Source organism: Ranitomeya variabilis, chromosome 4 (genome assembly GCF_051348905.1).
Source record: "Ranitomeya variabilis isolate aRanVar5 chromosome 4, aRanVar5.hap1, whole genome shotgun sequence".
Classification (NCBI taxonomy): domain Eukaryota; kingdom Metazoa; phylum Chordata; class Amphibia; order Anura; family Dendrobatidae; genus Ranitomeya; species Ranitomeya variabilis.
Window position 1 is genome coordinate 42995209 of NC_135235.1, and position 18025 is coordinate 43013233.

Sequence of the window (18025 nt, forward strand, 5' to 3'; positions counted from 1 at the left end):
GGTGTTTGGCGGTGCGGGGGCTCCGTCAACATTTTGTGAAAGCCCGGAGTCCTCGCACTTCCATGATTTCAATGCAGTGGACTCCGGGAAAATGGCTGCTGGATGCAGATTGAGATCTCGGAAGACAAGATCTCAGTGCCGAGATCTTAATTTGCAAATGGCCATTTTCCCGGAGTCCACCACATTGAAACCATGGATGTGCGGGGGCTCCAGGCTTTCACAAAATATCAGTGGAGTCCCTTGCACTGCCGAGCACCAGCCTGGGACTCACAGTATCGCCCCACAGTGTCGCACCTCCAAACACTCCCTCTTCCCAGCCCCGATTCCTGCCGCTGCTGCCACCCCCACCCGGTAAGCTACATTCAGGCTATAAGACGCACCCCCATTTTGCCCCAATTTTTTTTTTTAAAAAGTGTCTTATTACCGCTCGCTATCATGATGTTTAACATGGCCGAGTGCTATGCGATGTTTTATCGGATAGCTCTGGGCTCAATGTTATACTATGGGGCAGTGCAGAGCTTTTAATCTTTTCTCATGCCGATTTGGCATGAGTAAACAGTTGCAGCATGCTGCGGGTGCATCCGATAATCACACCATGCACACTCATACAAGTCTATGGGTGCATGTGAAACATCGAACTGCACTTGGATGTCATCCAAGTGCAGTCCCGATTACCTCGAACAGAAACAATGGAGAGGTTTAAGAAACACATTGCAAAAGATCTCAATGATTGTACCAATCATGGTCCCAGGCATACATCGATTTGAGGGCCTCTTGCTGATTTTTAATTGCCCTACCTCTTAAGAATTTACTTTGGATTTGCTATAAACGTCACCCACTGTGGTAGAAATTATCAAACGCACAAATTAATCTGCATTTCAGCACATTCCACTCCTTTTCTGCAATGAAAAATATTGCATACATATAAACACTGCCTCATTCCCTGCATTTTTTAAGCACTTTGGGGAGATACATTAAAGTGTTTATGCAAAAAAAAAAACTGGTGTAAAACACTTTGGATAGTTGGAACATTTTTGCATAATCGGGAGTTGCACAAAAATGTTGTGAATTTTTGTGTTTTCACGGCGGTTTCAAACCGCTCCACCTAAAGGGGTAGATGTTGTTGCTACACCTACCTGTTTTTGGAATTTTTGGAAAGTGGCTGCTTTTCTTATGCCAAAAATGTTACTCCAGTTCCTTACTTAATTCCTCTTAATGTGAGCGGCACATCTCATTCCTTAACGTCCCTCAATAAGACTTAAAGAGGTTGTCCACTACTTTAGCATCAATGTCTGATAGGTCGGGTTTAAACACCCGGCACCTCCATCAATAAGCTGCTCATGGTGTCGGCCGTGGTGGCCGGTGGCTGGAAATGCTCATTTGTGGAGCTTCTCCGTCTTCTGATCGTGGCCGCGGCAGAGGACTACACATCTCCCTCCTATTGATTTGAATAGGAGGCGGATGTGTAGAACCCTCCTGTGGCCACTATCAGTAGACGGCCAATCAGTATTTCTGGCCGACGATAACAGCTGATCGGCAGAGGTGCCGGGTGTCGAACCCCCACCGATCAGACATTGATGACCTATCCTAAGAATAGGTCATCAGTGCTAAAGTAGTGGACGACCTCTTTAATGAATAATGGCCCTTAAGTCTATGAAGACCCTGACTGCGTGCCGACTATTATTTCCTGTTATGTAGAAAGATGCCCTTATATCCATTCACATCTGTGTCCTAGTTATTTATGGGAAAAATAGAACTGCGTGGGACGTTGTTTTATCTATCAAAGTAATAGGCACCTCTAAGAAACCTGAAAATGTGGCTAGAGCCTCAGATTGGACAACCCCTTCTTAATCGCTCCAGTGCTCATCATAAAAGAACACTTGATACTTAACTCTCACAATGGACTTTTGCTCTGGCAGAACAGTGAATGGCTGCAGCTGATCAGTGGCCACTGATTAGCTGCAGTGGTCACAAGACATGACAAGAAGGTAAGTATTTAGTGTTTTTATTTTATGATCGGTACTAGAGTGATTAAGAAGGGAATGTAGATTGTGAGCCCCATCGGGGACAGTGATGATACTGTCTGCAAAGCGCTGCGGAATATGATGGCGTTATATAAGCAAAGCATAATAAAAGAAAAATTGAAAATTTGTAGATATTTATCAGAATACACTGCCTAAAAATAAGTGGCTTTACCATAACTACCCATAATACGGAATCTGAAAATTATTTGTCTTCATCTGTAAAAAAAAATAAGAAATAAATACTTTTATTTGTGCTACATTAATCCTTGATGAATCTGTAATCCAAAATGATATCTAAATATTAAGGAACAATTGGTTATAGAAGTAAAAATTATGACTGCCTGAATGGCAAAAATCAGAGTAAACAAAAAAATAATAAAAAAAAAAGATTGTGTCCTAAGTGGTTAAATCCGTCGTGTTTCTTTACTTGACGGTCCCTTTATGTTACCATATACAATAATTGTCAGGTGTCCTCTATACCGCGGCATTATTTTTTAATCCGAGCTTTGACGGGTCCCTTTAATAGACTATTACCGCCATCTCGCAGCGCTGATTTGAGATCAGGAATACCCAAGATGCTGTAACGAGCAAGCGTCATCACATTACAAGCGTGCTCTATTGAAGCGGTGAGGCTCCGAATCCTGTAGATAAAATAAAACATATGTGCATAATGCCATCTGTCTATCAGGGGCTGTGTGTACCTATATAATGGAGAAAAATGGCAGAACTGAAAGCTGGAGGCAGAATTCAAGTTCTCGCTGTTTTCGCAGACGTAAGAACATATTGGAATCTTTAATGTTTACATGCCATCGCCTTTTGCTGTGAAAGACAACATCATTTGCATGCTAACAACACACGCTGCTTCCATAATGGAGCATATGCTAAAAATATTTGTTATGATCATACAAATGGCTGAGTGTTAAAAGAGCCCGGAGCCTGCAAGGCAGAAATGTCAATCTGTCCGAAGAGCGAGAGACGCTTCCATTGTGTCTGTATATGTGGTCTATGCGTTGGCCGTGCGCTCGGCGTAGTGTCTGTGCAATGTATGGGGTGACCTTTTGCCGTTACGCTCGGGCATCTTTTCTATCGGGAGGTTTTGTGTAATTTTTAGTAGATTAAACAATAAATTCTTCAGTTAATTAGGATTGGCAGGCAATATTTCAGAACTATTGATATAATTCAGTTTTTCCCTTCTATTTAGACTTTTAAAGGTACCCCAAATCCATAAAACGTAAACGTTGTTAACCCCTTTCCGACACGTGCCGTAATAATACGCACATGTCGGATTCCCTCTGTTGGTGCGGGATTCAACGCTGAGCCTGCACTTTTCCGAGCACATGACTATGCAGCTGACGTGCCCACAACAGCCGCGGGTGGAATCACGATCCACCCGTGGCTGTTAGCTAGTTAAATGCCGCTGTCAATCTCTGACTCGCGTTTACAGGAAGCGTGTCACTGGCTCCACCTATCGGGGACCCCATCACATGATCGTGGGTCACCAATGGGTCAGCATGACAATCAGAGGTCTGCAGCAGACCTCTGGTGGTCATTTCCGGATTTCTATGAGTGCCACCCTGCCAGTGAGCATTTCTGCTACACACAGGCGATCTGATGATCGCCTGTGTTTAGCAGAGCAGATCAAAGTACTGCAGCTTCTAGTCTACCATGGAGACTATTGAAGCATGCAAAAAGTGGAAAAAAAAATGTTTGTAAAATTATTTTAAAAAATAAAAATATGTAAAAGTTAAAAATCACCCCTCTTTCGCCTTATTCAAAATAAAACAATAAAAAAAAATCAAATATACACATATTTGGTATCGCCTCATTCAGAATCGCCCGATCTATCAATATAAAAAAATAACCAGATTGCTAAACGGTGTAATGAGAAAAAAATTAAAAATGCCAGAATTACGTTTTTGTGGTCGCCGCTACATTGCTCTATAATGCAATAACGGGTGATCAAAACATTGCATCTACACCAAAATTGTATCGATAAAAATGTCAGCTCGGTGCGCAAAAATTAAACCTCACCCAGCCAGAGATCACAAAAAATGGAAATGCTACAATGGCGCCATTTTTTTTTTTCAAATAAATTTTGGATTTTTTTTTACCACTTAATTAAAAAATAACCTATACATGTTTAGTGTCTGTGAACTCGTAATGACCTGGAGAATCATAATGGCAGGTCAGTTTTAGCATTTACGAGAGGAGAAAACGTGAGCACTACGGTACTGTAAGAGGTTCCCAGTTAGGTTCCCACACCATAAGACACAATAGAAGAAACCTGGCACTCAGCTTAATGCTGTGATTCAGAGATTATTTTATTGTAGTACCAAATAACTTTTCGGTCACCTGGACATTTATCAGTTACGTACTATTTGGTGAATGTGATTGGTCACGTGTCTAAAGGACACTTAGTACAAGCCGCATCAATAAATGGTTGTGGATGCCCGTATTGTGAAGATACTGTAGGTTAGGCTTTAAGAGTGCGTATATATGTGCCCTGACGCGGCGTCCACTGCTTGTCTCAGATGATGATTAAGGGTGCTTGGTCATCAGAAACGCGTTGATATCGCATTTTATTCACTGTCTACGCTGATGTTTTATCCTCTTTTGAGCACATTTTCTAGTGAATAAAGAAAAGGTTTTTTCACTACCTCGTTGAGCTGGATTCACCATTTCTTCTGATAGTTCATCAATACCTTTAGCCAAGAAAACCCCCTAAAATTTGAAGTCCCAAGTCTTTTTCTATGTCGATTTGACTCCTTTTCCACAACTCAGGATTCAAAGAACACAACAGAGGTCAACAATTGCCTCAGTGATCGGATACAGAGGTTGTTTTTTAACCCCTTCACCCCCGGAGCTTTTTCCGTTTTTCCGTTTTCGTTTTTCGCTCCCCTCCTTCCCAGAGCCATAACTTTTTTATTTTTCTGTCAATTTGGCCATGTGAGGGCTCATTTTTTGCGGGACGAGTTGTACTTTTGAACGACATCATTGGTTTTACCATGTCGTGTACTAGAAAACGGGAAAAAAATTCCAAGTGCAGTGAAATTGCAAAAAAAGTGCAATCCCACACTTGTTTTTTGCTTGCCTATTTTGCTAGGTTCACTAAATGCTAAAACTGACCTGCCATTATGATTCTCCAGGTCAGTACGAGTTCATAGACACCTAACATGACTAGGTTCTTTTTTACCTAAGTGGTGAAAAAAAATTCCAAACTTTGCAAAAAAATAAATGAATAAAATTGCGCCATTTTCCGATACCCGTAGCGTCTCCATTTTTCGTGATCTGGGGTCGGGTGAGGGCTTATTTTTTGCGTGCCGAGCTGGCATTTTTAATGATAGCATTTCGGTGCAGATACGTTCTTTTGATCGCCCGTTATTGCATTTTAATGCAATGTCGTGGCGACCAAAAAAACGTAAATCTGGCGTTTCGATTTTTTTTTTCATTACGCCGTTTAGCGATCAGGTTAATGCTTTTTTTTTATTGATAGATCGGGCGATTCTGAACACGGCGATACCAAATATGTGTAGGTTGGGCTTTTTTTTTATTGATTTATTTTGATTGGGGCGAAAGGGGGGTGATTTAAACTTTTATATTTTTTTTATTTTTTTCACATTTTTTTTTACTTTTTTTTTTAACTTTTACCATGCTTCTATAGCCTCCATGGGAGGCTAGAAGCAGGCACAGCCCGATCGGCTCTGCTACATAACAGCGATCATCAGATCGCTGTTATGTAGCTAAAATGCAGGTGTGCTGTGAGCGCCGACCACAGGGGGGCGCTCACAGCCACCGGCGATCAGTAACCATAGAGGTCTCCAGGACCTCTATGGTTACAATGTACAAGCATCGCCGACCTCCGATCATGTGACGGGGGTCGGCGATGCGCTCATATCCGGCCGCACGGCCGGATGCGGTAGTTAAATGCCGCTGTCTGAGTTTGACAGCGGCATTTAACTAGTTAATAGCGGCGGGTGATCGCGATTTCACCCGCCGCTATTGCGCGCACATGTCAGCTGTAAAAAACAGCTGACATGTCGCGACTTTGATGTGCGCTCACCGCCGGAGCGCACATCAAAGCGGGGGTCCCGACATGTGACGTACTATTACGTCACATGTCGGGAAGGGGTTAATGTAGCACTTGATGATTGGGTACCGAGGGTCAGTATTGGGCCCTCTTGTTTTTAATATATTGATGAACTTTGTAGAGGTTTGTACTCAGTCAGCTGCGGTTGAGGTAGGCACAGGAAGCGGTATTGTTGAAATGTCCAGGCAGGTTTATTAAGACTTCATAAACAGCTCTGGGAACTAAACAAAATAACAGTCTTTTCCAGTACAAAGTGAAAATACAAAGTAAAAAGTCCATACAATATTACGGTTCCAGATAGTGTCCGTTTTTTTAGGCCTTAAACCAGACCAACACACAGGAGATACACGCATCTCCAGATCCAGACACTGAATGAGACACTCGGTCTCCATTTTATCTGCCAAACCACATCCCTGGGGTTGGGATAAGTGAGCGGCCATTCCCACCAATTTCTTATGACTGCTCTTTAAACCCATCCCTGGAATTGCCTAATAACTCTCTCAGCACCATATGTGCTGGAGCATGCTTTCCGAGCTCACATCACCAAAGCTACCAACCGTGATGATACATATCTCCCTCAAGGACCCGTCCGTCTTATACCTTGTATAGAGTGTAGAATTTCACTGTTTCCGTATGGTTCAAAGCTCTGGAAGGTAATTACCACAGGGGATGTTAGGGTAATTTGATATTAAAATAAGATTTGGGGAAGCTTGAGGCTTCGACAAAGATATTGGAATTTAATGTAGATAAATTGAAGGTCATTCATTTGGGCTGAAGAAAAAAAATGTCCAATTATTTACTGAATTAAATCACTGGTCAAACCTGTTACTGGAAAAGACTAGGGAGTATTAATGGACAGAAAAGTCCACTTTAGTGGCCAGTGTCAGGCAGCTGCTGCCAAGGAAAAAGGGAAAATACAGATGTAAGGGCTCATACTCACTTGCGTGAGACTCGGATGAGTCTCGCACGGCAATACCTGGCACTGCACCTGGCACAGAGGAGCGGCGCGTGCGGCTGCATGTATTCCTATGCGGCCGCACGCTCCGATCTGAGTGCCGGGTATTGCCGTGCGAAACTCATCCGAGTCTCGCGCAAGTGAGTATGAGCCCTAAGATGAATGAAATGAGGCATAGATGCTCATGACAAGCACATTGTTTTTCCTCTATAAAAGTGACAAGTGCGGCCACATTTAGAATACTGTGTGCAATTTTGGTCACTAAAGTATAAGAAGGACAGAGCTGAACTGGAGCGGCTGCAGAGAGGAGCGACCAAGGTTATTAAAGGAATAGGTGGACTGCAATACCTACCCTTAGGATGGGTATTTAATATCAGATTTCTGACTTCCGACAACTGGTACCCCCACCCATCAGCTGTTATTAGCTTCGATGTTGGGCATATGTGTATTGGCCGCTGCTTGGTGCAGTAGATCAGCTTCTATTTAAAGGGCAGATTGGCAGCAGCATGATATAGGGACAGAGACCCTGATTCCATTAATGTATTCCTTAGTTTACTGGGTGTAGCAGTTATGATACAATCAGAGTTTTCTCTGCTCCAGATATAGCAGAGCTCTGAATACTGAGCTGTGTAGAACCCCGCCCCCATGACTGATTGGCTGCTTTCTTTGTATATTGACAGAAAGCTGCTAATCAGTAGTGGGGGCGTGGTTAGACCAGGAGGCACTAGACACCTAGTCCTGTAGTGATAAATGATGATCTCCTGCTGATAAAACACTGATTTAATTGAAACAGCAAAGCTGAGCCCAGTAAGTGACACATCGTTGTAATCAGGGTCTATGTCCCTACATCATGCAGCTCTCAGATCACATAGCAAATTCCCTTTAAAAGAGCCGAGTTCTTTCAATGTTTACATCCTGATCCCAACGGAGCTGTTGACAGCTGATTGGTGGAGGTGCTTGCTGTCAGATCCCAAAGGATAGCCTACTACAGTGCAAACATTTTTTTCTATCATTAATGGAAGGTGCCGGATTACTAGATATTCTGAATTCTTAGCTTTTATATTGTGTTTTTTTTTTTATTATTTTTTTTTTATTATTTTGAATTGTTTTGTTACTTTTTTCCCACATTAAAAGCTTTAACCAATTATTTCTACTGGGGAGTTAATAATAAGGGTTTGTTATAAAAGCCAATCTATTTTTTTTATTGCTTGTAAGCCACACATTGACTCGTTTCTTTGCCTGGCTTTCTGCAACGTTCGCTGTGTAACATTTCTCCCTCTACGGAAACAAATGAGGAATGTATTATTATTTTTTTTAATTACTTTCACATAGTTTATGTAATTGGGTCAAGCTGACCTTAGACTATTATCCTTAGGATTATTAAATTACTAGAAAGGCTTATAAAGCAGCCGATCATTGGACCCTTATTAAAATGCCATTAAAGTCTAATTAGATCTATATTTGCATTAAGAAATGAATCCTCGGGATCCATATTGCTAACACATGTTCGGCATAGATGTTCCGAAAGTTTTCATCAACGAGCAATATTCACCGACCATTATCAGCGCCGTAAAGCTGAACTTTAGATAAACTCTAATGCTAGGCCTGATGTTTATGTCATCCAGAAGAACATTAAAGTGAATATCCATCATGTGAAATCATTTTTCAGTCCAAAATTCTGTGCCGATTTTATTTCCTGATATATCTTGATTTCGGTTGGAACTATTTTATTTTTTATTTTTTATTTTCCGCTTTATTGCATTTGCTCTTTTTGTTTAGTTCTTGATGCTTTTCATCTGTTGTTCGTTCGAGTTTTATTCCTTTTTTACTTTACACCTTTTTTATATGCGTTCGCCTATTATTATGTTTTATTTAATTTTAATGTTTGTCATTATGTACGGAATTTGGGGTTTCCAGATGTTTTCGCCTGATTCATTCATCAATTACGACTTTTTACAAAGTCACAATATTTTTTGGCAAATGTACTCTTGCCCACCCCTGTAGGGAGTTTATGTATGAAAGAGACTTTTGGTTCAAATTTTGTGTGGCTTTTTGCACTTAAAAGTTGAAAGAAAAAAAAAAAAAGTTAAAAATAACAAAAATTCATTAACCCCATGCAGAGAAGAATCTGACTTGTAAAACGTCAACAAGCCCAAAAATCGAAAAATGACTGTAGATGTTGAATCGGGTAAACATGAACTTCAAGTAGACAAAAAGATAATAAAATTTTGGAAGTTTGCCGTTATCACTAGAGGGAACTGTTATATTTTTGAGTTCATTGTATTCATTGCATACAGCAAGGTCTCTGAAGGCGGACAGATTTTTCTTAATTTTCATCTATCATGTCGGTTAATAACTAGTAATGAGTGACTGTGTTCGGATAAGGCCTCTTTCACACATCCGTTTTTTAGAATCAGTCACAATCCGTCGTTTTTAGAAAAAAAACGGATCCAACAAATGTTACTGCTGGATCAGTTTTTTTTTCCCATAGACTTGTATTAGCGACAGATTGTGACGGATGGCCTCACGTTTCATCCGTCTTTTGACAGAACCGTCGTAAAGTCGTCCGTCGGGCAGAGACAACGGACCTAGGAACGTTTTTTATGTACGTCGAAAAGTCAGACAGCGACGGATCCTGCGCCGTCTGTCGTTGGCTATAATGGAAGCCTATGGGCGCAGGATCCGTCGCTGTCCGTCAGAAGACGGAATCCTGTGTCGGATTCCATTTTTGAAACTGAGCATGCCCGGAAGAATTTCTATTTCTTTAATTTAACTCATTTTTCCATTCAGGGAGAAAGTTTTCTCTCTCTCTCTCCTCTCTTATCTCTCTCCTCTCTTTTCTCTCTCTCCAGAATGCGGTTTCTTTAAATTCCGGCTGCTACTGCTTCGACAGATCCGTAAAAAACCGGATCCAGTGCATCAGTTTTTTACAATCAGCACAGGACCGTCTTTTCAACACGGATTGTGACTGATTCTAAAAAAAACAGATGTGTGAAAGAGGCCTAAGGTGTTATATGAGCATGCTCGTGGGCTAACCGAGTGACTTCGGCACGCTTGAAGAATGTGTTTGAATCCTCGCGGCTGTTAGAACAGCTACGAGACATGCAGCCTTGGGGACTCCGACATATTTTTAGAGCACGCCAAAGACACTTGGTTACCACTCGGGCATACTCAGATAATCCCCAGTACATTCAATTATCACTTCATTTCCTGTCCATGGGTCCTGATTGGCTGCAATCAATCACGTGACATTGTTTATATCAGCAAACAGGTGGTGCTTGCCCCGGGAGGGGGGTGTAAATATATAATTTAATTATTTTTTTATGCTGCACATTGGGGGCATTAATAATAATAATAATAATAATAATAATAATAATCATCTTTTATTTTTATATGTAAATGGTTGTTCCTTAGCGGACATCCCCTTTAACATCTGATCTCATTTAACCAGTCACATCAGTGGAGCATGTAGACCACTGCCGATCGTCAAATAGCTCCACTGACAGTTAGCGATTATCATTAATGGAAATCCGGCACAATATCCTGAACACTCGGGTCTTGCTAATCAATGTGGCTTTGCTTAGAGTGTTGTGTCAAAGACTTCTAATAAGAGAAGAGTCAGACGACTATATAAAACAGGAGAGTAAAGCGAACCCCAAGGCATTGGGTATGGGGGACTTGGCACCAACGAGGGAGCAAGTAGAGCCACCACTCAGAAACACTCACTCCGTGCAAGGAGATGAAAAGACCGGAGAACAAGGAGTAATGAGTGATCATAACAAATTTTAATACATGAGTAACAAAAGGACAGCTAGTAGTAAAAAAGTACAAAAGAGTATACAATACAACAAGGATAGACAAAGACTAGGTCAGCGAGAGACCAATCCATCAGATGGGTAAAAAGTATTACAAAGGATTGCATAAGAGTGCGCATCCATAAATATACAAGAGGCAACAAATGTGTGAATGGAGATGTAAAGTATAAGCCAAATAGAGTTGATAGTACATGCTGTAATATGCACACAAAACACACAAAGCAAAATGCCTCCTACCAAGTGAATGGAGAAGGACTCAGGCTGCGGAAGGCTGGGTGAGGGACCCCAACGCGCGTTTCGCGTGTTTAGTCTCTTTACCAAGGAGATAAGTAGGAATGCCATGTGAGGACCTTTTTATTGCCCTGACATCACCGGGTCACGTGTGTGTGTGACGGCAGCGAATAGTAGCCTCGTCGTGCACCGCATCCTCTGCACCCTGCAAGATGTAACTAGGCCATCAAGCTGGACCGCACATGCAGACAAGCATCTCAATGCAATGATTGGACTGGCCATTGGCTTTCCTGACCCAAGTTTGACAGCTGCATACATACATACGATCATGCTCGGGTCAGGAGAGCCGCCGGCCAGTCCGACCATTGCATTGCGATACTTGTCTGAGTTACACGGCCTTCTGACTCTTCCCAAAATTAAATCTAAAAGCTATAAGGCTACAAAGAATTTGTGGTCTCAGCATGACGCCTCCCCCAACTTACTGTACAGGCTTATGTTTTCTGTATGTATTATGCTGAATTTTGTGAAACTTCCTTTTTTTATTTGTTGGGCTATCTATGTGATGTTTTGGGGATTTTTTGAGTGGTCTTATCCAAGTTTTAATTTTCTAATTTTATACACTACATTGTTTGTGTGTGTTTTTTTTTTTACATTATTAAGCTTATTGTCTGAATATTTGGAATTAACAAACCTGCTATTTCTACATTATGGTTAAATTTTGTAGTTCTCATTTTCAGACTTTTTAGGTCAGGGCTAGCTTTACAGAATAGATTTTTGGAGGCTGTGTTTTTGGCAAAAGTTTGTTTTGTGTTTAATTTTTATAGACCTTTTTATGCACAGACTTCTACTACTGGCATCCCCGCCATCACTGGAACAAAGAGAGGCTGCGTCAGTGTCACTGTTCTGTGTAAAGAGCTTAGTGAGAGGTGGGTATTAAAGGGGCAAGGAGTTCCTTTTTGTTTCACCGGTTCACTTTCTATTGGAACCCCCGACATCAGTTCTTGATCAGTATTTGATCAGTATTTTGCATCAGTGTGTAGGTAAGGTCCCATAACCATTTTCTACACATCCAAGAAAAACTGTCTGATTATTCTGATCAGAGTTTGATCAGAGAGGCATAATTTTTTTTCTGTATGTTATTATCGATATATCTATATTATCTATCTACAGTGGAGAAAATAAGTATTTGATACACTGCCGATTTTGCAAGTTTTCGCACCTACAAAGAAATAGAGGCCTGTACATTTTTATCAGAACACACTTCAAAAACAGAAGTATGTTTTTTACATAATTAATTTGTATTTTACTGCATGAAATAAGCATTTGATCATCTACCAAGCAGCAAGAATTCTGGCTCTCACAGACCTGTTAGTTTTTCCTTAAGAAGCTTCATACTCTGCACTCATTACCTGTATTAATTGCACCTGTTTGATCTCATTACCTGTATATAAGACACCTGTCCACACACTCAATCACACTCCAACCTCTCTACCATTGCTATGACCAAAGATCTGTCTAAGGACATCAGGGACAAAATTGTAGACCTGCACAAGGCTGGGATGGGCTACAGGACAATAGGCAAGCAACTCGGTAAGAAGGCAACAACTGTTGGTGCAATTATTAGAAAATGGAAGAAATGCAAAATGACTGTCAATCTTCCTTGGTCTGGGGCTCCATGCAAGATCTGTCCTCGTGTGGGGTAAGGATAATTCTGAGAAAGGTCAGACGTCAGCCCAGAACTACATAGGAGGACCTGGTCAATGATCTGAAGAGAGCTGGGACCACAGTCTCAAACATTATCGTTAGTAACACACTACTCCATCATGGATCAAAGTTGCCCAGTGACAACACCAAACCCTCAAAGATCTGGAAAAGATCTGTATGGAGTAGGGGCCAAAATCCCTGCTGCAGTGTGTGCAAACTTGGTAAAGAACTACAGGAAATGTCTGACCTTTGTAATTGTAAACAAAAGTTTCTGAACCAAATATTACCGTATTTTTCGGACTATAAGACTCACCAGACCATAAGATGCACACCAAATTTTGGGGTGTAAAATAGCAGAAAAAAGATTTTTATAAGATGGGCGTGCATCTTATTGTCCAAATTTAAGGTATCTAACCTGAGGTCTGGCGATGGTAGAGCAGGGTCACTGGAGGCATGGCCCCTTCCTCAGGAAGCCGGCAGTGGCAGAAGTGGTGCAATGCTGCGGGTCCAGTGTCGGCTGAGACAGAGTCCTTTCCTCAGGGATGCCGGCAGCAGAAATGTGTTGACACCGCGGCCCTGTGTCCAAGGCGAGCAGAGCCGAGTGTATCACCACTTTCTTGGCAGCTATCTTTCTGAGATCTCTGCAGCGCTCGGCTTCAGGAAAATGGCCGCTGAGATCTCAATCCTGAAGCCGAGGGCCGCCAAGATCTCAAGCCCACAGCCTCAGGAAAATGTAGTGCGAGAGGTCAGCCGAGATCTCAATCCATGCACAGCAGCCCACGGCTTCAGGAAGATGGTCGCAGGAAAACCAACGATGCACTCCGCACCGCCTACCGCTGACACCAAGCCCCAGAATCGCCACACCTCTGCCGCCGCCGGTTCCCTGATGAAGGGATGCTGCTACACCACTGCTGCAACCCCTCGGTAATCCTGCATTCAGACTATAAGTTGCACCCACCATTTTCATCCCAATTTTTTTTGGGGAAAAAGTGCATCTTATAGTCTGAAAAATATGGTAAGTTCTGATTTTCTATTGTATCAAACACTTATTTAATGCAATATAATGCAAATTAATTATGTAAAAATCCTACGATGTGATGTCCTGGATATTATTTTTAGATTCTGTCTCTCACAGCTGAAGTGTTCCTACGATAAAAATTGCAGACCTCTCCAGTCTTTGTAGGTGGGAAAACTTGCAAAATTGGCAACGTATCAAATACTTATTTTCCCCACTGTATCTCTCTCTTTCTCTTTCACAGTCAGGTTTGATGGTGATGTTTAGATAAAGAGGGGAAAAATATGAAGCAAAAGTTATACTGAATAATACACTAAAAAAATAATTACACCAAATTCAGGACCAAGCCGAAAAATGTAATGATCCTATATTGCAATAAGGGGATAATTCCGCTTTAATTACACACAGCAACACATATTGAGCTTTTAGGAAAAGCCTATCCGGTTATCGTCCCTAAGAGTAAACTGTGCACTTTTGCATTATAGTAAGTGATGAAACAAATGTATATTAACTTGTATAAACACGATGCTCTATAATAACTGTGTTTTCACCCATGTTTGAACTAACATGACTTTATAAACAGAAATGCGCCACGTCAGAAGTATGCAGCTCTCCAGCCAATATATGTGTTTTATTATATTCAACGACTTCCCCCAGGCACCCCAGGGTTATGTTTATTTTATTATTTTTTATTTTATTTTATTTTTTTTAAATATGACTTGTAGCACCATAGAATGATTCTGTAAGTTCCATATGTTAAATATTGTCGTCCTTTATGTGCAGCGTCTGTTCTGTGTTTCCAATCCCTTTGCTGATTAATGCATTGCACCGCGGAGCCGTACAGCAGCGAAGGGCTTATTATTTGAACATTATTTGTTGTGTCCTCCCCAGATGTGACTGGGATAACCCTATTAATTCATGCACGGTTTCCACGCGCCTCCCGTCTCCATCTGTACGTTTTCTTCCCAAATACTTAGGAGGATTTTTTTTATGGGGCAATATAGAGAGATTATTTAGATGCCTATAATATATGTCGTCTCTTTAGTGAGCGCTTAGCTCATTTAGATTGCATTTAAATGACTCTTGTTATTTAGTGTGTAGAACATTTTTTTGCCTTTGTTACTAAAATATAAGTATTAAATTCCGTTATTTTATTTTTTGGGAAAATTTACATAAAAGCTTTAAAAAAAATAAAGAAAAAAGTGATGTGCCTTTTATGCGACATTGTTTGCTTTTCTAAAAAAAAAAAAATTAGCGACCACCTGCACCCGTTGGTTCTTTTGTCAGTATTTATTGTTCAGGTGAGATCATGATTTTGATGATTTATGCGCTTTAGGTTGGTATTTATTTGCTTTTTGGTTGTTTATTTTTGTATTTATTTTATTGTTTTCCCAAAATTTTTTTAGAGACTACCGGTCCCCGTTGGTTCTTTTGTCGGTATTTATTGTTCCGGTGAGATCATGATTTTGATGATTTATGCGCTTTAGGTTGGTATTTATTATTTGCTTTTTGGTTGTTTATTTTTGTATTTATTTTATTGTTTTCCCAAAATTTTTTTTAGAGACTACCGGTACCCGTTGGTTCTTTTGTCGGTATTTATTGTTCCGGTGAGATCATGATTTTGATGATTTACGCGCTTCAGGTTGGTATTTATTATTTGCTTTTTGGTTGTTTATTTTTGTATTTATTTTATTGTTTTCCCAAAATTTTTTTTAGAGACTACCGGTACCCGTTGGTTCTTTTGTCGGTATTTATTGTTCCGGTGAGATCATGATTTTGATGGTTTACGCGCTTCAGGTTGGTATTTATTATTTCCTTTTTGGTTGCTTATTTTTGTATTATTGTGTTTTTACAAAAATTTTTAGAGACTACCGGTACCCGTTGGTTCTTTTTTTGGTATTTATTGTTCAGGTGAGATCATGGTTTTGATGATTTATGCGCTTTAGGTTGGTATTTATTATTTGCTTTTTGGTTTTTTATTTTTGTATTTATTTTATTGTTTTTCCAAAAAATTTTTTAGAGACTACCGGTCCCCGTTGGTTCTTTTGTCGGTATTTATTGTTCCGGTGAGATCATGATTTTGATGATTTACGCACTTCAGGTTGGTATTTATTATTTCCTTTTTGGTTGTTTATTTTTGTATTTATTTTATTGTTTTGTTTATATTTTGGTCTTTTTTATTGTTTTTGTATTTTTATGCATTCACTGCCTATAGTTCAGCACTTGTTAAATCCCATTATGTCGAAATTTCCTGACACATCGCCAATAGAAAGCAACATTAAAGGAAGGGGGTGACGCTTTGACATTCACAAAATACGAAGGATATGAGTTATTTATGCTCGGATGTTGCAGCAAAGTCCTTATCTGCATGTGGCACTAAACAAGGATTTGTTGTGGGATTTGAGAAGGTTGTCTCGCGCTTCGGTGTTAAGCACCCAAAACTCCAGGGGACTGGCACTAATTTCCTCTCTCTCGTAAAATAAAATAGTATTCATAACAACTGAAGTGGCTTGACATAAGTAATGATGGCATATGCAGGCGAAGATTACCACCCCAACAGTCTAATCAAGGTGCTCGCTACTAATGCAAGTTAAATTGAGACAATAACGCAGAAACTTGCATCGTGGGATTAGGAGTGCACTTGAAATGCTGACATCGGCATATCCTGACAGAGAGCCTGTCTTGCTTTCAATTTCTAGTCCTACTTAATGACCTCAAAATTTGTATGTCATTAACACCGTGTACTAAAGTGGGAGCGAACACGGTTTGGGAGGGAGAAGATTCCCTGTCTGAGTTGACTTTTGTCTGTTCTGGTAATTGGTGGCTTTTTTTTTTTTGCCGTATTAGAGAACGGCACGTGAAGTAGAGAAACCCCAGAGGTCTATATAAACATGCTGCTAGTATGGAAAGCCTCAATCTCCCAAGCATTAGACAATAATTTACATACTTTGAATTAAATAAAAAAAAAAAGAAAAGTCATTTATGCCTGGAAAAGCGTTATTGCCGGAGCAAATTTAAATACTCCTCCTGAAAATGAAGCCATATTAAAATCTGACGCTTGGATCAATATTGTGTAACCCACGTAATTTAGGCGGCTTTATTTATTTTGCATCTCCGAAAAGGAAAAAAAAAAAAGAATCCAAACTAATTACATATGATCTTTGATACTCTGCGTGGCAATAATGGCATCAGTCGGTGACGAAATTGGGAATTAATAAAGACACTTGGACTATATTAACTGAGTGACGTTTGGTGTCATGAAAACCTTTTTTGTCTTTTGTGTCATGTTATAAGCTCCACCAGAATATTATTTTATTGTGGGGGGATGATAAAAACTTCTATATATCCGTATACTGTAGAATGTATAAAAGGGAAAACAATGGTACATGTGAATTTCCCAGAGGAGCACGCAAGGTGTTTAAGTCTCCTCATGCTGACATTCCAGACCTAGCATGTCACTCTCCACAAGAAGAAACCTTACCCCTTAGATCCCAGGCTTAGCGTCTCACCTACCCAAATCAGATCTCATACATTGTACTGACGAGGGGCAATACCCCGAAACACCATGTCTACAAATTGAGATTCTGATTTGGCTTTTATCCTAAGTCATATTTCAAGGCTCGTTAAAGTATCGATAATGACTTGTAGCATTGCCACTTCCAATAGGTGGCACTATAGAGTTCAAGTCCTCTTCCTCTCTGAAGAGACAATTTGCAATTTAATTTTGAATAGAAAATTGAAAATCGGGAAAGACAGCCTTATTATTTTTGTAGGTTGCAGAGGCTCGTGCTGTCTACATCGGCAGAGCTACTGAGCCCAGTGATCCAGTGATTGGCTGCAGCGGTGTTGTCTTTATGTCACCACTGAAGCCTGTAAACAACAATCGGAGAAGGAGCGAAAAGCTAGTGTTAGGGGTCGAGTTCCCGCCTCTGCACAGGGGGAATCTCGAGCCATCTCTGCTGCGGTCTCCCATTCTTCTCCAGCCGCAGTGGAGCCTGCTCAGCGGAGACGTCGGTCCCAGCATCTGGCTTAGTCTGATACGGAGCGGATAATTACTGCTGCTTTTCCAGGCTCAGCCATTGTAGCCATTACTGGTCAGCGGCGAGCAGACGTCTCTGGGACTAAGTCCTGCTTTTCCCCTTCTGAGCATGCCCAGGGTAAGTCCTCTTATTGGAGGTCGGGGGTCACATGCTC

The 18025-nt window shown here is 40.7% G+C and overlaps 1 protein-coding gene across 2 annotated transcripts in view; it reads left to right on the top strand.

The window, feature by feature from the left end:
- The window catches only part of MGMT (O-6-methylguanine-DNA methyltransferase), a 484940-nt gene that overhangs the window by 164306 nt on the left and 302609 nt on the right, over positions 1-18025 (top strand). The window lies entirely within an intron of this gene.